Here is a 25,838-nt window from a genome sequence, read left to right as displayed (position 1 = left end):
AATATCTCATGATGTAGATGCAAAATTTCCATTTTGTGTCCTATCTCCAAAATATCTCATGATGTAGATGAAAAGTTTCCATTTTGTGTCCTATCTCCAAAATATCTCATGGTGTAGATGCAAAGTTTCCATTTTGTGTCCTATCTCCAAAATATCTCATGGTGTAGATGCAAAGTTTGCATTTTGTGTCCTATCTCCAAAGTATCTCATGGTGTAGATGCAAAGTTTCCATTTTGTGTCCTATCTCCAAAATATCTCTTGATGTAGATGCAAAGTTTCCATTTTGTGTCCTATCTCAAAAATATCTCTTGATGTAGATGCAAAGTTTCCATTTTGTGTTCTATCTCCAAAATATCTCTTGATGTAGGTGCAAAGTTTGCATTTTGTGCCCCATCTCCAAAATATCTCTTGATGTAGATGCAAAGTTTGCATTTTGTGTCCTATCTCCAAAATATCTCATGGTGTAGATGCAAAGTTTCCATTTTGTGTCCTATCTCCAAAATATCTCTTGATGTAGATGCAAAATTTCCATTTTGTGTCCTATCTCCAAAATACCTCATGGCGTAGATGCAAAGTTTGCATTTTGTGTCCTATCTCCAAAACATCTCATCATGTAGATGCAAAGTTTGCATTTTGTGTCCTATCTCCAAAATATCTCATGGTGTAGATGCAAAGTTTCCATTTTGTGTCCTATCTCCAAAATATCTCTTGATGTAGATGCAAAGTTTCCATTTTGTGTCTTATATCCAAAATATCTCATGGTGTAGATGCAAAGTTTCCATTTTGTGTCCTATCTCCTCAATATCTAATGGTGTAGATGCAAAATTTGCATTTTGTATCCTATCTCCAAAATATCTCTTGGTGTAGATGCAAAGTTTGCTAGGAAAAAGGAAGGGGGGAATTAATAGTATATGAACATCTCATCTTCCACCTTCTTCTTCCAGTTGGCCCTCCAGATTCAACTGAATGTGTCCTATCTCCAAAATATCTCAAAATATCTCACCTTCTTCTTCCAGTTGGCTCTCCAGATTCAACTGATGGATCCAACCAACCATGGCTTGAAACTAGCATCAAAACACACACACACACAAACATAAAAAATCCCTAAAGCAGACCTTGATTCTTCCGTTTTCTATAAGGGATGCCAATCTACTACACAATTGTATATAATGGGGTTTGAGTATGGTTGTTGGTATCCACAGGGGAGTGCTGGAACCAAGCTGCAGTGGATATCAGGGGCCCACCATCTGCCCAAAACGAAACCCTCAAAGAGAGGCCCTGGGATTCAAGGAATGCCAGGGGACACTGATAGCAGAGTAATTGTTATCAGTGTCCCCCAGCATTCCTCGAATCCCAGGGCCTCTGTATGAGGGTTTCGTTTTCGGCAGATGGTGGGCCCCTGATATCTCACGTGTGTCAATATTTGCACTGTGCCGAGGAACAAGGGACCATCATGTTTGCAATACGGCAAAGCCTCTTGTCAACATCGTTCCCTTGGTGTCCCATTGTATTCTCCACAAGAACAGAGTGCCACATTCCAGAGGATGTTCAGCGTATGGGCGTGAGACAGAGATATCCAATTGACCCTTGCAGTTCTTGCATCTGATTCAGTAGTGGCCAATGTGGACAAAAGTGTGGCTCTCCAATCCTATCAGATGCTGTTCTCAGTGTGGTGACCCTGAGGTGACCATGTTATGAGGTTTCCTTGGCATGGTTTTGCCATCCCTTTCCTCTGGGACTGAGAGTGTGACGTGCCCATGGTCATCCAGTGCGCTCCCATGGTGGAGCAGAATCCAAATCCTGGTCTCTAGAAATCTAGTTAAATGGCCAAACCACAACGCTAGACTGGCTCTCAGAGACTGGGCTCTCCCCAGTCTCAGAACTGATCTATTTTGGTAACGATATTTGCATTTTCAAATGTTTGCCGCAGATACATACTTTCAAACATTTCATGGATGAAGCGTAGAGCTCAGCAGCACATGAGTCCAGCCAAGGTGGCAAAACTCACCCTATGCACTTGCATCTAATATTCACCTTTTTGGCTAATTGACCTGGCCAAAATTAGGCTGAGCATGAGATTTGCATCATACAGTTATCTCAGTGCCAAGCCAAAGCCAAAGGAGAAGCTGCACCTGGAGCTGTGGCTGGAGCTCCTCTGAGTGACATCATCTGTGCTTGAATTGCCACAGCACCATGCTATGTGATCCTGGGATTTGTAGTATGGTGAGGCATCAGCCTTCTTGGGCAGAGAAGCAATGCCATAGCATTGAACCAGGGCAATTAAAGTGGATCCATTATGTAGCACTGATACATAGATTCATAGTTTTCCTTTCTATCTTTGGTGCTCTAACACATAGAATCATAGAAACAAAGAGTTGGAAGAGACCTCATGGGCCATCCAGTCCAACCCCATTCTGCCAAGAAGCAGGAATATTGCTTTCAAATCACCCCTGACAGATGGCCATCCAGCCTCTGTTTAAAAGCTTCCAAAGAAGGAGCCTCCACCACACTCTGGGGCAGAGAGTTCCACTGCTGAACGGCTCTCACAGTCAGGAAGTTCTTCCTCATGTTCAGGTGGAATCTCCTTTCTTGTAGTTTGAAGTCATTGTTCCATTGCGTCCTAGTCTCCAGGGAAGCAGAAAACAAACTTGCTGCCTCCTCCCTGTGGCTTCCTCTCACATATTTATACATGGCTATCATATCTCCTCTCATCCCTCTCTTCTGCAGGCTAAACATGCCCAGCTCCTTAAGCCGCTCCTCATAGGGCTTGTTCTCCAGACCCTTGATCAGTTTAGTTGCCCTCCTCTGGACACATTCCAGCTTGTCAATATCTCTCTTGAATTGTGATGTTTTGTTTTGAAAGAAGGAATTCTAAACAGGCAGCAACTCTAATGGATAAACGACAAAGAATATTATATATGCTTTGATGATTGTAACCTGAATTGTGGTTACTATTAATGATGTTTAATACTGTTTTAATACTGAGTCTCTGTATGGAGAAAGAAATGGGATGATAATAATAATAATAATAGTAATAATAATAATAATAATGCGGTTTGTTCAATGTGATTGTTCATTTGTATTTTGATTCTGTAGCCCACTTGTCGATGGGCGTCCAGAATCAGCAGCATCCACCACGATCCTTTTTATCCTGGGCATCAATTGAGCCAGTATAGACTTGGTTTTGGTTTGTTTCTCCATAGTGCTAATAGGTTAGGTGCTCTTGGTTCCACTCCTCAGCTGAAACTACTCTGGCTTGGTTGGGCCTACTAGTAGTTACACTACCACCAGCACAGCTCTCAGCATCCTTGGAGTAGTTGAGCCCCCCACCACGACAAGGTGGCACCCATCGGGATCGAATTAAGGCCAGGATCAAAAAATCAGCGGATGACCCAAAATGCAGACTGTGCAAGGAAGCTGATTAAACCCTGGATCATCTTCTCAGCTGCTGCAAGAAAATTGCACAAACAGACTACAAACAGAGGCACAACTCTGTGGCCCAGATGATTCACTGGAACACATGTCATAAGTATCACCTCCCAGCAGTAAAGAATTGGTGGGATCATAAACCTGCAAAGGTAGTGGAAAATGAACATGCAAAGATACTGTGGAACTTTCGAATCCAGACTGACAAAGTTTTGGAACACAATACACCAGACATCACAATTGTGGAAAAGAAAAAAGTTTGGATTACTGATGTCGCCATACCGGGTGACAGTCACATTGAGGAAAAACAACAGGAAAACTCAGCCGGTATCAAGACCTCAAAATCAAACTGCAAAGGCTCTGGTGGCATAAAGTAGCACAGGTGGTCCCAGTGATCATGGGCGCATTGGGTGCCGTGCCAAAAGATCTCAGACGGCATTTGGAAACAATCAACTCCGACAAAATCACGATCTGTCAACTGCAAAAGGCCAGCTGACTTGGATCTGCGTGCATCATTTGGAAATACATCCCACAGTCCTAGACGCTTGGGAAGTGTTCGGCTTGTGATTTTGTGATACGAAATCCAGCATAGAGTTCTTGATTGCTGTGACATACTGTGCTTTTGCGTCAATAATAATAATAATAATAATAATAATAATAATAATAATCTGCAAGGAAGTAGATGAAACAATCGATCCCATCCTGAGCTGCTGCAAGATAGACTACAAGCAGAGGCACAACACCATTGCTGAGATGATTCATTGGAACTTTTGCCACAAATACCATCTGCTTGCGAGAAAGAACTGGTGGGATCCCAAGCCTGAAAAAGTTATGGAAAATGAACACGTCAAGATACTCTGGGACTTCCGGATTCAGACAGACAGAGTTTTGGAGCACAAGACTCCTGACCTCATGATCGTGTTAAAAAACAGTGTGGATCGTCGATGTTGCAATCCCAGGCAAGAGCAGGACTGTAGAGAAACAACTGGAAAAGCTGACACGATATGATGATTTAATGACGGAACTGCAAAGATTCTGGCACAAACCAGTAAAGGTGGTCCCAGTGGTGATCGGCACACTGGGTGCAGTGCCTCAAGACCTTGGCTTGCACTTCAACACAATCGGTGCGGACGAGATTACCATAACGGAGCAGCTGCAAAAGGCCACCTTACTGGGATTTACCAATACATCACACAGTCCTAGACATTTTGGAAGTGTCCAACGTGTGATCCAATACATAAGCCAGCAGAGTGATCTTGTCTGCTGTGGACTCATCTTGTTGTGTTTCTAATAATAATAATAATAATAATAATAATAATAATAATAATAATTGCACTTTCCCCCCACTGCACATTTCATTCAGCAGCAAATCCTCTTTATTTTGGTTTCACTAAAAGATGGGAATTTTGTACATTTCGTTCAGTCTACAGCCAGCTTTCCATATTTGCTTGGGTCAGGGGACCAGGACCCCCATGAAAGCGGTAGGGAACATAGCAATAAAAATCCATGATATTGTTCCATTATCCAGGCAGAGGCCACAAGGGGGCACCAGAGAGAGAGAAGTATAGTCCATATTATGGGAGGAAGAGGGTTGAAGGAGGAAAACCATTTTCCCCATTTTGCTGGTTATACTTCCTCCCCACTTCCCATTTCATAAACGAATTGTTTCCATGAGAGGGTCATGGATGTGGGAAATAATAGGCGGAAATTGTTCGCCTCCATCAACCCACCACCATAAAATAGATTCTCCTTCTCTCTCTAGCTCCCCCTTGTGGTTTCCACCCAGATAACGGAGCAGTATCAAATCCATTTGTACTCAAACATTTGTTAGTAATCTCAAGGTGCTCTTATACTAAGGGGAATCTTATACAAGATTTCCAGCCCTCAATAAGGTGACGTTCTCATATAATGAGGGGTTCCTATGCAGCACAAGGGGGCTAATATTCGCCACTGGAATCAGCACCCGACTCTGAGTGGCTGGTCATGAGGGCGCCGAGGGTGTTGTTGCTGGTGTCGACGGGAGGAGCCACGATCATCAGGCCGGAATAGCAGCCCCGGCAGACCCGACGAGAGCCTGACCGCTGCCTCTCCCTGCGCCGGACCGGGCCGGCCCTCCGCTCCTCCCTCTTGGACCGCCAAGTGGCCAGAAAATGAGCCTGAAGAGGAGAGTAGACAATTATTATTAGAGGCAAAGTAAAGGTTTTCCCCTGACATGCAGAGGTTGGCCACAGCAACGCGTGGCGGGTACAGCCAGTAAAACTATATATATATATGATATGGAGAGTGGGGAGGGGAAGTAACCAATGGAAACGGGAGAAATTGTTTTCCTCCTTCAACTCCCCCTCTCTGTAAAATGTACTATCTCTTGGGAATCATCCTGTGTTTGTGTTTCCTGATGCTCAAGATCATGATGCTCTTGACATGGGACATGATGAGGAAAACGATGGTGCTGAGGCTGAGGTGCAAGATGGAGATGGTTTGGTCAATGATTTTCATGCAGACAATGATAGAGAGGCCCCAGTGCAAAGGGGAGTTTCTCATGAGAATATTCCTGCTGGGCTTAAGGATGATGGTTTACTCCCTCTTTCTGTGAGCTCTCAAGATTTCTGTTTGGAAAACAATCTGACACCTGGGAATTTTAATGAGCAGCCAGAAAGGGAGTTGAAAAATAGGCGGGTAGAGTTCAGCCAGGATCGACAAACTCAATGTTTACGTCGCTCTGAAAGGCTTTGTCAGATAAAAGGCAAGAGTGGGGGGAAACGAAACCAATTTTTGGGCTTTGGGATATAAGGTTTGCTTCAAGGGAAAGCCTGTTAGATCAGGCATCGTTTGGAAATCATGTTCCTGTGCCTTGGAAATCCTGTTCAAGGGGCCTTGTTCTTATAGAGATTTTCAGCATTTTGCTGTGGACTAGCACCTTCTGGATTATCTTTGCAACCTGTTGATTACTGTCTGGAAAAATACTGCCTTGGATTGTTTTTATATCTTTTGTGGACATTGCTTTGAATTACTGCATTTCCTGATCTTTTACATTTTGAAATTTTCCTCTTTTTAAAGCATTTCTTTCTACTGGCTATTTAATAAAAATAGCTTCAATAAAAAGATTGGTTTTTCACTCAATGTGTGGTGTGTTTTAAAGTCAGAAGGTATCGTTTCTGTTCTGGAGTGCAACACGATCCTTCTCTCTCTAGCACCCCCTTGTGGCCTCCTCTGGGCTAATGGATCAGTACAGTCCTCTACTGTCCCACTTGTAAAATGCCCTGCTTTCTCTCTCTTCCACTTTCCCTCATTGTCCTCAGATCACTTTAATTGATTCGCCTTTTTAATTAGGAAGGCTTTTAAAGAAGGAGGTTTGAAAGCATCATATGCTCCAAATCTGGACAGTTGGAGGGAAGGTTTGCACCTTTGCATTTCAACAGTCCAAAGGGTGCACTAAGTCACTAAGGCTGCAGCTACATTGTAGACTTAATGCAGTTTGATGCTACTCTAATTGCTGTGGCTCAATGCTGTGAAATCCTGGGAGCTGTAGTTTGGGTACGTATCGGCACCCTTTGGCAGAGAAAGGCAAAAAGCCTTGTGATACTACAACTCCTACGATGCTGTCGCATTGAGCCATGGCCAAACTGCATCAATTCTACAGTGTAGGTTAGTGTTTCTCAAGCTGGGGGTCGGGACCCCTGAGGGGGTCGTGAAGGGATGTGAGAGGGGTCACCAAAGACTATCAGAAAACACAGTATTTTCTGATGGTCATTGGGATTCCATGTGGGAAGTTTGAGCCAATTCAGTCGTTGGTGGAATTCAGAATGTTCTTTGATTGTAATGAACTACAAATCCCAGCAACAAATATTGTTTTAGATCCCCAATATTCCCAGAATATTGTTTTAGATTAAGATAGTGAAACTTCACAGCTGCAGGTGGAAGAGTCGGCCCCATCTGGGAGTTCAGTGCCTCTTGGTTCCCAGGGTGACCAGTCCCAAGTTAATGAGATATCCGGCCTTGAAGATGGTGGAGAATTGATTAGGGAGGACCGTTTGCAATTAAGGGTTCGCTGAAGTGCGCAACTTGCCAACAAATGGGAAATTTGAGGTCAACGCAATGCTTTCATGCTGGGGAAACATATTTAACGATATGATTGAAGTCTATCCTTTGTCAGTGCAATGTTGCTTACACCCTGTTAACTTCTCTGAAATTACCCCAAAATTCTCTGAAAACTCCCAGAAGTCAAGGTCTATTTTCCCCAGGCTCCACCGGTGTTCACATTTGCGCATATTGAGTATTTGTGCCAAGTTTGGTCCAGATCCACCATTGCGTGAGTCCACAGTGCTCTCTGGATATAGGTGAACTACTACTCCCAAACTCAAGGTCAATATTCACCAAACATTTCCAGTGTTTTCCGTTGGTCATGGGAGTTCTGTGTGGCAAATTAGGTTCAAATCCATCACTGGTGGAGTTCAGAATGCTCTTTGATTATAGGTGAACTATAAATCCCAGCAACTACAACTCCCAAATTACAAAATTAATCCTTCCCCAACCCCACTAGCATTTACATGTGGGTGCATTGGTTATTTGTGCCCAGTTTGGTCCAGTGAATGAAAATACATCTTGCATATCTGATATTTACATTATGATTTATAACAGTAGTAAAATGACTGTTATGAAGTAGAAACAAAAACAATGTTATGGTTGGGGGGTCACCACAACATGAGGGACTGGATTAAGGGGTCACGGCATTAGGAAGGTGGAGAACCACTGGTGTAGGTGAACCCCAGGGCAACTGAAGTGATGCAGCCCTATCTTGGGATCAGAGAAAAGGGCTCCCGTGGTCTACGGTTCCCTGGCCATTCCCTTCCCAACAAGCCTGCTCCAATTCAAGCACAGGAATTAGACTGAGGGTTGCTATTAGCAAAGATAAGCCCCGCCCATCCCAATTCTGGGGATTTAGGAAGGCCTTGCCAGAACCAGCTAATGATTAGCCATCAAAGTCCATCAATATTGACATGGGACGCAACTGGCCTCCAGATTCCCTGGAAAACCCTTGGCTCGGAGCCTTTCCAAGAATCATAGAATCATAGAATCATAGAATCAAAGAGTTGGAAGAGACCTCCTGGGCCATGCAGTCCAACCCCATTCTGCCAAGAAGCAGGAATATTGCATTCAAATCACCCCTGACAGATGGCCATCCAGCCTCTGCTTAAAAGCTTCCAAAGAAGGAGCCTCCACCACACTCCGGGGCAGAGAGTTCCACTGCTGAACGGCTCTCACAGTCAGGAAGTTCTTCCTCATGTTCAGGTGGAATCTCCTCTCTTGTAGTTTGAAGCCATTGTTCCATTGCGTCCTAGTCTCCAAGGAAGCAGAAAACAAGCTTGCTCCCTCCTCCTCCCTGTGTCTTCCTCTCACATATTTATACATGGCTATCATATCTCCTCTCAGCCTTCTCTTCTTCAGGCTAAACATGCCCAGTTCCCTAAGCCGCTCCTCATAGGGCTTGTTCTCCAGACCCTTGATCATTTGAGTCGCCCTCCTCTGGACACATTCCAGCTTGTCAATATCTCTCTTGAATTGTGGTGCCCAGAATTGGACACAATATTCCAGATGTGGTCTAACCAAAGCAGAATAGAGGGGTAGCATTACTTCCTTAGATCTAGACACTATGCTCCTCTTGATGCAGGCCAAAATCCCATTGGCTTTTTTTGCCGCCACATCACATTGTTGGCTCATGTTTAACTTGTTGTCCACAAGGACTCCAAGATCTTTTTCACACGTACTGCTCTCGAGCCAGGCATTGTCCCCCATTCTGTCTCTTTGCATTTCATTTTTCCTGCCAAAGTGGAGTATCTTGCATTTGTCACTGTTGAACTTCATTTTGTTAGTTTTGGCCCATCTCTCTAATCTGTCAAGATCGTTTTGAATTCTGCTCCTGTCCTCTGGACAGCCTTGCCAACGCTCCCTTTGGGAAGAAACCAACATACCAGTTTGCTGCGCTCTGGAGCAGAGGGCCTGGGCTCTTCAAGGATTTCAGTCCTTTCCTCTGGAAGCTGAAACTGTGGAAGCAGAAAAGAAGATATGAAAGAAACCAGGAGGTGGCTGTGATGACTCCAGGACGAGATAACACTCTCTGCACAATTATGGTGCCCACCTTTTGTGTCCCCTGGTCCAGCTCTGAAATAAAACCTTTGGGTTTGTGACGGCGCGAGTGGCACCACCTATGTATAGAACTGTTAGTTGCAAGATTTAAACTGTTGTATCATGCTTAATCCTGCCCCTTTTTACCCTGCTTATGTATAGTTGTATGGATTGGTTGCTTGTAGCTGTCAATCAGTACTGTTTGGCTCCACCTCTTCCTGCAAGAGGGGAGAACTTCCTTTTTCTTTTCATTCTGCCATCAGAGTTCATACCAGATGGACGTGAGTAAGAGACCTGGCTCTAAAGGACCCTGATTTAAGTTACCTCTTAGCACTAGTTCTGAGGTTTTTTACCCCTGGGACTCATGCTTTATGTCCAGATCATCCTGGACAATTATTGAGGAGACCCAGGCACTTTCAAGCCGGTTCTTTTGGCTCCAGAGGAAGATCCTGAATCTTCAAAACATAGGCCATCTGAACTGGGGTTGTGGTTTGCTCCGTCATTCACAGCCATTGAGGAAAGAGGAAACTTGGTGAGGCTTCTCAGCTTCAAACCCCTTAGACCCAGGACTAATAGAGACTGTAAAGTATGTTTTTCTTCACCCCTCTAAAGTTTTCCAGCTCATTGCTTTGAAGAAATGACTTTGTGATAAATAAAACTTATTTTGAGCTATTTACAGCGTTTTGGGTTTTTGGGAGTTCTAGTTTCTTATAGGGGGGCAAGAAGCAATCCCCTGGGGAAAAGATGCCACGTCCATCCCTCCTTTATTGAGAATAATAGCCCCCAGGTGCAACGGCACAGGGTTGTTGTAGGTTTTTTGGGCTGTATGGCCATTTTCTAGAAGCATTCCCTCCTGACATTTCGCCTGCATCTGTGACAAGCATCCCCAGAGGTTGAGAGGTCTGAGGATGATTGCCACAGATGTAGGCAAAATGTCAGGTGAGAATGCTTCTAGAACATGGCCATACAGCCCAAAAAACCTACAACAATCTCCTGTAGTTTGAAGCCATTGTTCCATTGCGTCCTCGTCTCCAGGGCAGCAGAAAACAAGCTTCCTCCTCCCTGTGACTTCCCCTCTCATTGTGACCCGTGGCTTCATTATGTCTCCTTTCTGCCTTCTTCTCTTCTTCTCTTCCTCAGGCTAAACGTGTCCAGCTCTTTCAGCCACTCCTCATAGGGCTTATTCTCCAGACCTTTATCCTTTGAGTCACCTTTCTCTGGACACATTCCAACTTATCAACATCTCCCTCCAACTGTGGTGCCCAGAATTGGTCACAATGTGATTCCTCATCACACTAGAGAGAAAAATCCACTTAAAATTTAGTTTCTACCTCCTGCAGATTTTTGGGCTTTGTAGTTTAGTGATGCTGTTAAAGGCCTCAACTCCCTAAACTACAAACCCCAGAATTCTGCAGGAGGCAGATTTTAAGTGGATTTCTTATTGTCGTGATGAAGTAGCAGGTGTGGTCTGACGAAGGCAGAATAGAGCATGGGCAGCATGGCTTCCTTGGATCTCAATGCTCAGCTTCAATCTGGGTTTACTGAGAAGAAAGGCTGGCAAACTGATCAAGGGGAATCAGGACATTGAGAAACTTCTAGACGTGAACCATTTGCCTTGCTTCCTTCTCTGCAATGCTAGAACATTTCAGTGGAGACACCTTTCACCCATGGTAATAAGTCTTTCAGGAGTGGATTTCCCTTCCTTCTTACGGGAAGATTTCTCTCGCTTCCTGTTGTCTCAGGCCCGTTCTGAACTAGGAGTTTTTTGTAAGTCGGATCTGCCTGTATATTGCATTCTCTTGTGAGGCTTGGATCCATCACCTTCTCATTCTGGGATCACTTCACTTCACTTAGGCGATCCCTTGTACACCAAGGTTGATGGTTCTCCAAGGTTGGTGTCCTGGAGGTGGGTCCATAAGAAACTAGAGTCCTATTCTTGATCTGCATCTTCTCCCACAGTGAGGGCATCGGTTTCCAGACAGAAGGCGGTCCCGGTTGGGGTTGGCTTGATGCGCCTTCCTCTTGGCACGTTTTTCTCTTTCGACCTCAAATTCTACAGCACTACTGGTCACAGCTGACCTCCAGCTGGAGCACTCAAGGGCCAGGGTTTTCCAGTTCTCAGTGTCTATGCCAGAGTTTTTAAGGTTGGCTTTGAGCCCATCTTTCAATCTCTTTTCCTGTCCACCAACATTCCGTTTTCTGTTTTTGAGTTCGGAGTAGAGCAACTGCTTTGGGAGATGGTGGTCGGGCATTCGGACAATGTGGTCGGTCCAGCGGAGTTGATGGCAGAGGACCATCGCTTCAATGTTGGTGGTCTTTGTTTCTTCCAGCACGCTGACATTTGTCTGCTTGTCTTCCCAAGAGATTTGCAGGATTTTCCGGAGGCAGCGCTGATGGAATCGTTCTAGGAGTTGCATGTGATGTCTGTAGACAGTCCACGTCTCGCAGCCGTATAGCCGGGTTGGGAGGACAATAGATTTATAAACAAGCCCCTTGGTCTCCCTACGGATGTCCCGGTCCTCAAACACTCTCTGTTTCATTTGGAAAAAGGCTGCACTCGCAGAGCTCAGGCGGTGTTGTATTTCAGTGTCGATGTTGACTTTGGTGGAGAGGTGGCTGCCAAGGGAGCGGAAATGGTCAACATTTTCTAATATTACACTATTAAGTTGTATCTCTGGCATTGGAGAGGGATTGGCTGGTGACTGCTGGAAGAGCACTTTGGTTTTCTCAATGTTCAATGACAGGCCGAGCTTCTCGTATGCTTCTGCGAAGGTGTTTAGAGTGGCTTGGAGTCTTCTTCCGAATGCGCACATATGATGTTGTCATCTGCATACTGGAGTTCTATAATAGATGTTGTTGTAACCTTGAGTACTTTGGTTTTCTTGATGTTTAATGACAGGCCGAGCTTCTCATATGCTTCTGCAAAGGTGTTTAGAGTGGTTTGTAGGTCTTCTTCTGAATGCGCACAGACGACGTTGTCATCAGCATACTGGAGTTCTATAATAGATGTTGTTGTAACCTTGGTTTTGGCTTTGACTTTTGATCCACCTCCCTGCCATTCCGGGATCATTCCCATCCTGGCCCAGCACTCACACAACTACTACTGGGAAGCTGAACATCTACTCATCCCAAATGTGTGTCTTGGTGGCTGGTGAGGGTCCAGTTGTGAGTATGGGGAGGAGGAATGCTGCTGGTCCTTCGTTGTGGGAGTTTAGAGAGTGTCACTCCCCATCTGACCCCTTGAAGCCCCTCACTTGTCATCTTCCCCATTCCCAAGCCTCTTACCTGTCTGTCCTTCACAGCCATTTGAAGAGAGACATCTTCTCCCAAAGTGACTCTTTCCTGAGGGACTCGCTGAGGAAAGAACAAACATTAGTGAGTATTCAGCAACACCCACGCCTGTGTCTTTGTCCAGAAGAACCATGGTTAAGTAATTAATGGGAGATAGATAGGCACACATACGCATCCTTTACCATTTCAAAATCAGGATTTGGGTGGCCAAATAACGTCAGGTTATGGTCAAGAGGGAGAAAGGTATAAGTAAGGAAGAATATACACGCCAGAAGAGGCTGCTGCAGTTTGCTTTCTCCTGATCCTATTAGGAAGGGCAACGTTAATTGAGGGATGGCCAAATCAAGGGAGTTATGGACTATGCGCAAAGGCACAAGGAATCAGTTAATGTGTGTCTCAACTGTAAAATAAGAGGCATGAAACTGATTAGTCGGGCAATGCCCAGGGAGATAGCTGAGCCTGGAACTTTTGGTTACTGTTACATTTTTGTTCAGGCTTGAGCTATGCTGGTGTTCAGAGAGAGATGCAGAGAGAGACAGAGTTTGGAGTGTGTTCTCGCTTCATGAGCTGCTGAAGGAGTTTATCCACATGAGAAAGAAAGACCATTTTCAATCTCTCATAAAGGGATATTATGTCAGTTGATGCAACTGATCACATTGTATCTATGTTGTTTTGAACTAAGAAGAGTAAACTACTTTACGGTTCACCTGCGTGGCATAATTTCTTTCTCTGGCAAGAAGTGTGTGGGCTGATTAAACATGAACTACACGTGGTTTATTTTACATTACACCACAGAACACACAAGACATAAAAGGCTGCTGCAGTTTGCTTTTTCCTAATCCTATTGGGAAGAGCAACGTTAATTGGGGGACGGCGAAATCAAGGGAATTATGAACTATGCACAAAGGCACAAGGAATCAGTTAATGTGTGTCTCAACTGTAAAATAAGATGTATGAAACTGATTAGTCGGGCAATGCCCAGGGAGATAGCTGTGCCTGGGACTTTGGGTTACTGTTACATTTTTGTTCAGGCTTGAGCTATGCGGGTGTTCAGAGAGAGAAGCAGAGAGAGACAGAGTTTGGAGTATGCTCTCGCTTCATGAGCTGCTGAAGGAGTTTATCCACATGAGAAAGAAAGACCATTTTCAATCTCTCATAAAGGGACATTATGTCAGTTGATGCAACTGATCACATTGTATATATGTTGCTTTGAACTAAGAAGAGTAAACTACTTTATGGTTCACTGCGTGGCATATTTTCTTTCTCTGACAAGAAGTGTGTGGGCTGATTAAACATGAACTACACGTGGTTTATTTTACATTATACCCCCTTTTTCTTTCCCACCCTCTTTCTCTCCTTTCTTCCTCACTACTTCTTTCCTTCCTTCCTTCTCCCTTTCCTCTTTTCTTTTCTTTTCTTTCTTTCTTTCTTTCTTTCTTTCTTTCTTTGTTTTTTTCTCCCCTTCCCTCCCTCTTTCTTCCCTTTTTTCTGTATTGCCATTTAGCTTTTTGTCATTTTATATAGATTACAATGGACATTACTATGTACTTGATACTTTCTGGGACCTAAGTGGCCAGTCCATTCAAATGCAGCATGTTCTCATTGCCCCGATGGACCCTTCTCCATTTTCAGGGTCTCGCTGTCTCAATGCAAACCTGGCAAACTCACTCCCATGATCCCCCCTGTGCTTACGTCTCCAAAAGGTGAGTAGCATCCATAGCAAGGCCATCTTCGTAATTCCGTTGTGATTTGGTCCTGTCCAGAGAGAGCAAAGAGAGGTCAGAGACTTCTCCTCCTAAGCAAGAATCCCCACATCCAGCACACCCTCTTTCAGACAGGAAAGACCAACCCAGGCTGCCCATCCAAGCTCTTTAACCTCAGCAAAAGTAAGGCCACAACAATGTCTGTTTTAGAACTCCAATATGTTAATGATAAGGTAGTCTGTGCTCATTCAGAAAAAGACCTACAAGCCACTCCAAATATCTTCTTCAAAGAAGCTTATGAAAAGTTTGGCCTCAACCAGTCTCTCTGTAATGCCATAAACACCGCTTAATGGTGTGTTGCTAGAAAATTTTGACCATTTCTGCTACATTGGCAGCCACCGCTCCACAGAAGTCGATGCTGAAATACAACACTGCTGCATGCTCACTTTGGCAGCACATATACTAAAATTGGAACGATACAGAGAAGATTAGCATGGCCCCTGCGCAAGGATGACATGCAAATTCGAGAAGCGCTCCATATTTTTAGAATCAAGATATCCTATTTAATTAAATGATAATTGCAGCCAGAATTGTATACGCTAGAAAGTGGAAGACTAAAGAAAATCCAACGGAAGAGGAGTGGAAATGAAAAATAATGAATATAATGAATATGGACAGATTGACTTATTTTTTGAAAGGACATCAAGGCAAACCCAAATGCCCAATGGACTGGATGTACTAAATGTTTTTTTCTTTTTGAAAGCAGAAGGAAATGAAGCAAGTATGAGAGGACGGAGAGACTAATTACAATCGATATCTAAGAAACTAATAACTTGAACAGAATTTTTTTTGGAAATCAACATTTTTTATTTTTCATCTTTTCATCTTTCCATTTTGTTCCCCCCCCCCCCTTTTTCCATTTTTATCCATAATTCTTACTTTTTATTCAATTTTTTCTCATTTTTATTACCCTTCCTTTTTTTTCTTTTTCTCCTTTTTTCCCCAACCCCATTACCCCCTTATCACCATTAAATTATCAAGATTGCTGCTATACATTGCAATTGACTGGTCCCACACCATGTTGTTGTTGTTGCATTAGCACTTTAGATAACTGAACTGTGGCCCTGCACTAGCACTTTAGACCACCTACCCATAGGAATATTTATGCTACCAGAACTTTATAATCTCAATTTGCCTTTATAATCCATGTTTACATGTCTCTCTTGACCCAACTGCTTTTTGCACATGCACTTTGCGGATTCTGGGGATATTGGAGGGAAATGGAGGCATTGGGGAATGGGGCGCTGGGGGAGGGAATATTGAGGTCCAGATTCAATTAATAATCCAGTTCATTATTTATTTATTTGCAGTATTTATATTCCGCCCTTCTCACCCCGCAGGGGACTCAGGGCGGATTACAATGTACACATATATGGCAAACATTCAATGCCAAAAACACACAACACATATAGACAGACAGTCAGAGGCTATTTAACTTTTTTGGCTGCCAGGGGAGCTGTCGCTTTCATCGTCCATCTGCGACACTGATAAAGTACTTCCGCATTCCCTGCATGCTTTGCTGGAGTCTTTTTTATGGCCTCGTAAATTAGTTAAATTAGCCTCCGCACACATAGGTGATACCTAATTTTCCTACTTGACAGATGCAACTGTCTTTTGGGTTGCAAAGGTTGACAACAAGCTACACAATTGGTCGGAAGCTCACTCTGACCCAGGCTGGCTTCGAACTCATGACCTTTTGGTCAGAAGTGATCTTAATGCAGCTGACACTCAGCCAACTGCGCCACAGTATCATCAAATATCAACAACTAGATCATGGACCGGGGGGGAGAGGTGGGAGCTTTTCCGGGGAGGCGGGCGGTATTTCTTCAGGCAGAGGGGCCACCATAGAGGTGGTGACGGGGAGGGGGAGATATGGGAAAGGGAGAACGAAACAACCAATTTGGCCCCAAATTTATGAGAGAACATTGGCAATCCCAAAACATTCTCCTGACACGGTACAGATGAGGACCCAGGTTGGTGTCCCCTCTGGGTTAGAGTGGTGCTGTTTAATGCCAGGTCAGGGCATGGGAAGACATCTTATTATCCAGGATTTAATTCTTGAAGAACACGCAGACCTGGCTTGTATAACAGAGACCTGGTTGGATGAGGCGGGAGGGGTTAATCTCTCCCAGCTTTGTCCACCAGGCTACTCTCTGCAGCACCAGTTGAGACCTGGAGGGCATGGAGGTGGAGTCGCAGTAGTCCATTCTATCTCCCTGACCAAGTGCCCATCCCACATTCAACCTCCTTTGAGTGTGTCGGCCTAAGGGTAGGTGACCGGACAGGCTAGGGATTCTGTTAGTGTACCGACCACCCCGCTGCACTACAGTCTCCCTACCTGAGCTAGCTGGAGTGGTCTCGAACCTGGCATTGGAGTCTCAATGGCTCCTAGTGCTGGGGGACTTCAATGTACATGCCGAGACTGTTCTGTCAGGACTTTATGGCTGCCTTGGCAACCATGGGCCTGTCCCAATTAGTATCTGATCCCACCCATAATGCTGGGCACACATTGGATATGGTTTTCAGTTAGGGATGGGATGAAGGTGGCGGGGTGGAGGAGCTGACCATTTATTTATTTATTTATTTATTTCCTATATTTATACCCCGCCCTTCACCCCCTGAAGGGGGACTCAGGGCAGCCTAACAAAAGCATCATACAATGCTAGCATCATAAAAACAACCACAGTACAATCAAAATATTAAAAATATTAAAACAACAATTAAAACAATTAATTAAGACACATCCATTAAAATTGAAATCCAAAAAACCAGTCCGGGTCAACTCATTGCCATAAGTTATGTGACCTTCTTCCACTTGCTGCTCACTGCTTGGTCCCATAACCAGGTCTTGATTTTCCTTCTAAAAGACAAGAGGGAGGTGGCCAATCTGATATCTCTAGGAAGGGAGTTCCATAGGCGGGGGGGGGGGGGCACTGCTGAGAAGGCCCTATCTCTCATCCCCATCAACCTGTTTGCGATAGTGGTGGGATCGAGAGCAGGGCCTCTCCTGAAGATCTTAAATTTTGTGATGGTTCATGGCAGGAGATATGTTCAAACAGGTAGTCCATCGCTCCATTGCCATGGACCGACCACCACCTGATCAGGTTTAGACTCACTGCGTCTCTTAGCCTCCGCAGTAGAATGGTCCGCCCCAGAAGACCTATGGATCCAAATGGTTTACTGATGGCTCTTGGGGATTTATTCACCTCCTCGGTAGGTGATTCTGTTGATGCTCTGGTCTCTCTTTGGGACAGTGAGATGACCAGGGCAATAGACACAATCACTCCGGAACACCCCCTCTTGAGTAACCGAGCTAAACCAGCCCCAAAATAGTGAAGTGTAGAGACATCACACTGGCAACAAAGATTCTTATAGTTAAAGCAATTGTATTCCCCATAGTAACCTATGGATGCAAGAGCTGGACCATAAGGAAGGCTGGGCAAAGGAAGAGAGACACTTTTAACTGTGGTGCTGAAGGAAAATCCTGAGAATGCCTTGGACCGCGAGAAGATCCAACCGGTCCATACTCTAGGAAATAATGCGCAACTGCTCACTGGAGGGAAGGAGATGAGAGGCAAAGGTGAAGTACTTTGACCACATCATGAGAAGACAGGAAAGCTTGGAGAAGAGAATGATGTTGGGGAAAATGGGAGGAATAAGGAAGAAGGGACAAGATGGATGGATAGTATACTTGAAGTGATTGGATTGACCTTGAAAGAACTGGGGGTGGCCACGGATGACAGGGAGCTCTAGCCTGGGCTGGTCCAGGAGATCATGAAGAGTAGGAAATGACTGAATGAATAAACAACAAGAGATCTATTGAAATCCAAGTTGAAGGTACACTATTGTTGTTGTTGTTGTTGTTGTTGTTTCTTTATATCCTGTTTAAAGGGGGAAGCATTTGGTTGCCCAGAGTGTGGCAGCTTCAATGCAGAGGTGGAATCCCGTATCCACTCCACCTGCAGTCCAAACCTAGCATGAACTCTTCAGATTTGAGTGCCCTGTCTCTCTTTTCAGCATGGGTCCTCCCTCCATGGTCCCCACATTCCTGATGTTTGAGATGGAGAAACCAGCTCACCTGCCTTTCCGTTGTTGCAACAGCGACTGCTGCAAATGCCAGAAACAGCCAGACCTTCTTCATGGTTGGAAGTATCCCTGTGTCTCTGGAAGCTCTTGCTGATATCTATCTCTACTCCGGGACCTTGACTCTTCCTCTCTGGTCATTTCGGGGAAAGAAAGCAGGTCCCGCCTGCCCCAAAACCAATGGGCTTTTCAATCAGATTAATCATTAGCCCTGCTGTGCAGGCAGGCTGGGGACTGCAATTCAGATTTGAGTGAATTGGCAGAAGGCCACATTTGGGGCTCCTCATTGATTACTTGTTCCTGTGCATATATTTACGGGAAAAGGGACTTTTTGTGGATGACTGCTTCCAAAACCATCAGAGCCAATGGGGTCTTCATCAGAAGAAGAATTTCCCCTTTCTCTCACAACAAGAATGGTTTCTGTGTGAAATGGAATGCCTACTCGTGGGCCAATACAATGTTCAACTTGATCAATAAACCAACAGAATGAAATGTAGCTTCCAAAATGCAAAATGCTTCTGGTCCGAAGCATTTTGGATAAGGAAGACTCAACCCGCAACCTGATTTGCAGTTGACTTGCTTCTTTCGGGTTAATTTATTTATTTATTTATTTATTTCAATTACTTCTACCCCGCCCTTCTCACCCCCGAGGGGGGACTCAGGGCGGCTTACAAACAACGGCACAATTCAATGCCTGAATCAATAAACAAACAATACCTACAACAATTTAGACAGTTAACAAGTTAAAAACATTAGTACATAATAAAATAGCAAAACAATCTCATGCTCAGTGTTCAGAGTTCCGTATATCCATTCCATTCCATTCGTCCATGTTTGTCGTCAGATCTTCCTTTAGCTGCCAGCATGTCCAAAAGCTTGGTCCCATATCCAGGTCTTCAGTTTTTTCCTGAACATCAGAAGGGAGGTCGCTGATCTAATCTCCCCGGGGAGTGAGTTCCACAGGTGAGGGGCCACCACTGAGAAGGCCCTGCTCCTCGTCCCCGCCAACCTCACTTGTGATAGTGGCGGAGTCGAGAGCAGGGCCTCCCCGGACGATCGTAAATTTCGAGATGGGATGTAGAAGGAGATCCGTTCGGACAAATACACTGGGCCGGAACCGTATAGGGTTTTGTAGGTTAAAACCAGCACTTTGAATTGTGCTCGGAATTGGATCGGCAGCCAGTGGAGCTGATGTAACAGGGGGGGGGGGGGGTGTGCTCCCTGTACGTCGCTCCGGTGAGCAATCTGGCTGCTTCTCGCTGGACTAGTTGTAGTTTCCGAGCAGTCTTCAAAGGCAACCCCACGTAGAGTGCGTTGCAGTAATCCAACCGGGATGTGACAAGAGCGTTAAGCATTGAAGGGACTATGTGCTGAAAAACATCTGGACGCATCTGCCCCTACGTCCCACCTCACAATTTAAGATCATCTGGGGAGGCCCTGCTCTCGCTCCCGTCAACAGCGCAAATGCAGCTGGTGGGGAAGAGGAGCAGGGCCTTCTCAGCTGTGGCCCCCCGCCTATGGAAAACACTCCCAAAGGAGGTAAAATCTGCTCCCTCGCTCCTAACCTTTAGAAAAATAAAAATAAAATCATGGTTCTGGGAGCAGGCCTTTGAACAATAGATGTATGCAGCTTTTAGTGGGACGAGGACTGGAACGGCGACTCGACTGATGAGATTGTTTTATGGTTTTAATCACTTTTGCTATTTGGTGATGTACTGTTTTTAATATGATTTATGTTCAAAGTGTGGTTTTACTGTTGTAGTGGTAAGGCATTGAATTTTTGCCATTATCTATGTGTAAACCGCTTTGAGTCCCCCTCGGGGTGAGAAAAGCGGTATATAAATACTGTAAATAAATAAATAAATAAATCTATTGTTGTTTTTCATATTGCCTCCAGGTCCATCAGGGATTCCAAGGTGATGAATGAATAAAAACCATTTAAATCAATACAAAGGAAAAACACTTAAAAACAGACCAAAACACACTTGAAAATCAGCCATTTCAAACATGCCGGGAAGCTCGAAAGAGACAATTATGTCTGGCGGATCACAGAACACATAAACGGCAAATAATCAATCTGCAATTGTATCTGGGCGAATCACAAAACACATAAATGGCAAATAATCAATGCCGTTAAACAGTCAGAACAGACAACAGATAGAGGTATATTGGCAATTTTCCCAACTTCGGCGTCTTGGAAGTTGTACTTGATTCTGGCCACAGAGGGAGTGCTGTCACTCCATCCTCTATGACAGTGGTTCTCAACCTTCCTAATGCCGCGACCCCTTAATACACTTCCTCATGTTATGGTGACCCCAACCATAAAATTGGTTCCATTGCTACTTCATAACTGTCATTTTGCTGCTGTTATGAATAGTAATGTAAATATCTGATATGCAGGATATGTTTTCATACAGTGGACCAAATTTGGCACAAATACCCAATACACCCAAATTTGAATACTGGTGGGATTGGGAGAGGGTATTGATTTTGTCATTTGGGAGTTGTAGTTGCTGGGATTTATAGTTCACCTACAATCAAAGAGCATTCTGAACTCCACCAACGATGGAATTGAATCAAACTTGGCACACAGAACTCCCATGACTAACAGAAAAATACTGTAAGGGTTTGGTGGGCATTGACCTTGAGTTTGGGAGTTGTAGTTCACATACATCTAGAGGGCACTGTGGATTCAAACAATGATGGATCTGGATGAAACTTGGCACGAATTCTCAATATGCCCAAATGTGAACACAGATTGAGTTTGGGGATAATAGACCTTGACATTTGAGAGTTATTGCTGATGGGATGTATAGTTCACCTACAATCAAAGAGCATTCTGAATCCTACCAACAATTGAATTGGGCCAAACATCCCACACAGACCCTCCATGACCAATAGAAAATACTGTCTTTTCTGGTGGTCTTTGGTGACCCCTCTTAACACCCCCTCGCGACCCCTCCAGGGGTCCCGACCCCCAGGTTGAGAAACACTGCTCTATGACAATGAGCCTTGAACCTTTGATTGCTGGCATTTTTCGGGTATTTATGGTGCCGTAAAATAACTCATCTCTTAAGCAAGGCCTAATTTCTCTACTCACAGTTGTTATCAAACTTAGGTGGACAGTAAACTGGTCTGAAAGTTGGGTGCTCAACCCAACCTGGGCTTCGAACAGCCAACCTTCCAATTGGTAAGATCTATTGCTGCTGGTGATTTACCAGCTGTGCTAAAGCCCATCCCTAAACCACCTACTTAATTCCCATCACACGAGCACACAATGTCTCCTCCCAGTTCACTTCTTACAACACTACTTTTTGAGGCACTACATTCCCTGGGATCATTTGCCTTACACTAGAGGAGAGACAAGGCACACTATTATTCCTTGGGATCCTTTAGGCCTTAAGCCCCTTACACTAAAGAAGACAATGCAGTTTTAAAATTCACTTCTGTCAATGAGACCCATGCCATCTTGAAACCACTAATAGAAACAGAAGATGTATTAGCAGGCAAGAATGCCCTCCCATTGATGTCACGACAACGATCTAAAATGGAGGAATCTTACAGTTCCCATCCCACCTTCAAATAAGTGCCTTTAGTCGCTTCTGTGTAAATTAGAAGCTCTGAAGATATAATCATAGAATCCTAGAATCCTAGAGTTGGAAGAGACCTCCTGGGCCATCATCCAGTCCAACCCCCATTCTGCCAAGAAGCAGGAATATTGCATTCAAATCACTCCTGACAGATGGCCATCCAGCCCCTGTTTAAAAGCTTCCAAAGAAGGAGCCTCCACCACACTCCGGGGCAGAGAGTTCCACTGCTGAACGGCTCTCACAGTCAGGAAGTTCTTCCTCACGTTCAGATAGAATCTCCTCTCTTGTAGTTTGAAGCCATTGTTCCATTGCGTCCTAGTCTCCAAGGAAGCAGAAAACAAGCTTGCTCCCTCCTCCCTGTGGCTTCCTCTCACATATTTATTAGGCCTGGGCGGTTTCGTTTCGTTAATTTGTAATTCGTTAATAATTCGTTAATTTTTCCAATTACAAAACGATAACGAACCATTCTGGAGCAATTATTTTAAAAAACGAATTTTTAAACACGTTTTGTAAATGCTTCGTATTTCGTTATTGTATTCGTTTCGTTATTGTTCTGAGGTCGTTTCGTTATTATTTCCGCATGTCTGGGCCAGTTTTATGGTTTAATTAGTGAAAAAAAATTATAATATCACACCAACAGTCAAGAACAGAGGGAGAGGGAAGCTTCAGAAGTTTTTGGAGGTTTTTTAGCGTATTTCGCGGTCGCGTCCGCCATTAACGAATCGATTCGTTATTGTTTCGGAAATCGATTCGTTAATTTTTTACCATTTACGAAATTTCGTAAATATCGAACTTTTTAAAAGGAAAATTTTGTAATTATTTTAAATATCGAAACAAAAAACCCCCCAAATACAAATCGATTTTAGAAACAAATTTTTGCGTTGTTACCCAGGCCTAATATTTATACATGGCTATCATATCTCCTCTCATCCTTCTCTTCTTCAGGCTAAACATGCCCAGCTCCTTAAGCCGCTCCTCATAGGGCTTGTTCTCCCGACCCTTGATCATTTGAGTCGCCCTCCTCTGGACACATTCCAGCTTAGAGTCATTATCTCCCTTCAATTGTGGTGCCCAGAATTGGACACAATATTCCAGGTGTGGTCTAACCAAAGCAGAATAGAGCATGGGGAGCAGGACTTCCCTAGATCTAGACACTAGGCTCCTATTGATGCAGGCCAAAATCCCATTGGCTTTTTTTGCCGCCACATCACATTCCTGGCTCATGTTTAACTTGTTGTCCACAAGGACTCCAAGATCTTTTTCACACGTACTGCTCTCAAGCCAGGCATCATCGTCCCCCATTCTGTATCTTTGCATTTCGTTTTTTCTCCCTAAGTGGAGTCTCTTGCATTTGTCCCTGTTGAACTTCATTTTGTTACTTTTGGCCATTCATCTCAAGATCCCTTTGAGTCCTGCTCCTGTCCTCTGGAGTCTTGGCTCTCCCTCTCAATTTGGTCCTATCTGCAAACTTGATGATCCTGCCTTCTAACCCTTCATCTAAGTCATTAATAAAGATCCTGAACAGGACCAGGCCCAGGACGGAACCCTGCTGATGGCGCTCCACTCGTCACTTCTTTCCAAGGTGAAGAGGAAGCATTGGTGAGCACTCTCTGGGTTCGTCTGCTTCTCGACTCAAAAACCTCCATTTCTACTCACTTTGAAACTGAGTCCCACAAACAACGGGCAGAAGTACTCTTGCATCTTTAGATGGGCTCCATGGGACTCCATCTTTGAAATGTTTTAAAGGTATGTAGAAAAGGAAAAAATCTTCCATTTGATGAGGTCCAAAGCTTAAGGAAAAACAAAAGGCACAGCTCTCTGGGTCTTGTGGACCCACAGTTACCATTTCATATAATTTTATATAATTCATATTTTGGGGGTTCAACTGATCAATATCACTGGGATTTGTAGTTTGTGAGATATAAATACTTCATATTTATTTCCATCAGTGCCTCGAGGTCGTTACTGGATGGCTGCGTGCCAGCAGGTTGAGGGTGAATCCAGCAAAGACGGAGATCCTATGGCTGGGTCGACCGGGCAGTGGGGATATCCAGCTGCCTACCCTGGATGGCGAGGCACTACGCCCATCATCGTTGGTCAAGAGTCTGGGAGTCCTTTTGGACCCTCTGCTGAGGATGGAGGCCCAGGTCTCCGCCGCGAGCAGAACCGCCTTCTTTCTTTCACCTGCGTCAGGCTAGACGGCTGGCCCACTCCCTGTCCAGGGACGACCTAGCTACGGTGATCCAGGCTACGGTCATCTCAAGACTGGACTACTGTAACGCCCTCTACATTGGCCTTCCTCTGTCGGTGATCCGGAAGCTCACGTTGGTACAAAATGCAGCTACTCGGCTTCTTGTGGGAATTCCGATGAGATGCCACATCATTCCAATCTGACTGCAGCTGTACTGTTTACCAATTGAGCACCGGATCACTTTCAAAGTGATGGTACTCACCTTGAAGGGCTTGCATTGTCTGGGGCCGATGTACCTGAGGGACCGCCTCACCCCCTCCCAACCCCAGAGATCCCTCCATTCTGAGGACCAAGATCTATTGGAAATTCCCAGTGTCAAGACCTTGTGTCTAACAGTAACCACATGCAGAGCCGTCACAGCAGTGGCACCATCGCTCTGGAATACTCTGGAACCTGAAGTCCGTGCCTTGCGGGATTTATCAGCTTTCTGCAGGGCATGTAAGACATATCGGTTTCGACAGGACTTTGATCTTTGATATTGCTGTTTTTAAATTGTTTTTAAATTGTGTTCGATTTTAGCCTGTTCTTGTAAGCCGCTCCGAGCCCCAGGGGAGTGGCCGCATAGAAGTTCGAATAACAAATAAATAAATAAATTATCAGGATTAAAATGGTATCAACATGCTGCGGATTCCTGGCATGGCAGACACATTATAACACTAGCTGATTCCATGGCCACAAGAGGGTGTTCTCGGCCAGTTTCTCACAGCTGGGAGTTGACCCAGAGTTGTGCTAGAGGATCTTCAAGGCATTCCTGGAAAGAAATTCTCCAAAATAAAAGCATAGAATCATAGAATCAAAGAGTTGGAAGAGACCTCATGGGCCATCATCCAGTCCAACCCCCTTCTGCCAAGAAGCAGGAATATTGCATTCAAAGCACCCCTGACAGATGGCCATCCAGCCTCCAAAGAAGGAGCCTCCACCACACTCCGGGGCAGAGAGTTCCACTGCTGAACGGCTCTCCCAGTCAGGAAGTTCTTCCTCATGCTCAGATGGAATCTCCTCTCTTGTAGTTTGAAGCCATTGTTCTGTGTCTTAGTCTGCAAGGAAGCAGAAAACAAGCTTGCTCCCTCCTCCCTGTGGCTTCCTCTCACATATTTATACATGGCTCTCATATCTCCTCTCAGCCTTCTCTCCTTCAGGCTAAACATGCCCAGTTCCCTAAGCCGCTCCTCGTAGGGCTTGTTCTCCAGACCATTGATCATTTGAATCGCCCTCCTCTGGACACATTCATAGGCTCCGTCCAAGGGTGTGCAACTGGCCTTGTGCTGCTACTGATTGACCAACTCCAAGTGTCCTGTTGATCTGATCTGC

At 44.7% G+C, this 25,838-nt stretch overlaps 1 non-coding gene across 1 annotated transcript; it reads left to right on the top strand.

Moving 5' to 3' along the window:
- The first annotated feature begins 14,981 nt into the window (after positions 1-14,981).
- Positions 14,982-15,088, top strand: LOC132779848 (U6 spliceosomal RNA). The gene has a single exon (XR_009631842.2). It is a non-coding gene; the product is annotated as a U6 spliceosomal RNA (small nuclear RNA).
- Positions 15,089-25,838: the final 10,750 nt, after the last annotated feature.

Source organism: Anolis sagrei, chromosome 6, assembly GCF_037176765.1.
Source record: "Anolis sagrei isolate rAnoSag1 chromosome 6, rAnoSag1.mat, whole genome shotgun sequence".
NCBI classification, from domain to species: Eukaryota; Metazoa; Chordata; class Lepidosauria; order Squamata; family Dactyloidae; genus Anolis; species Anolis sagrei.
Note: the sequence above shows the minus strand (reverse complement) of the source record. Positions and strands in the feature narration are given on the sequence as shown.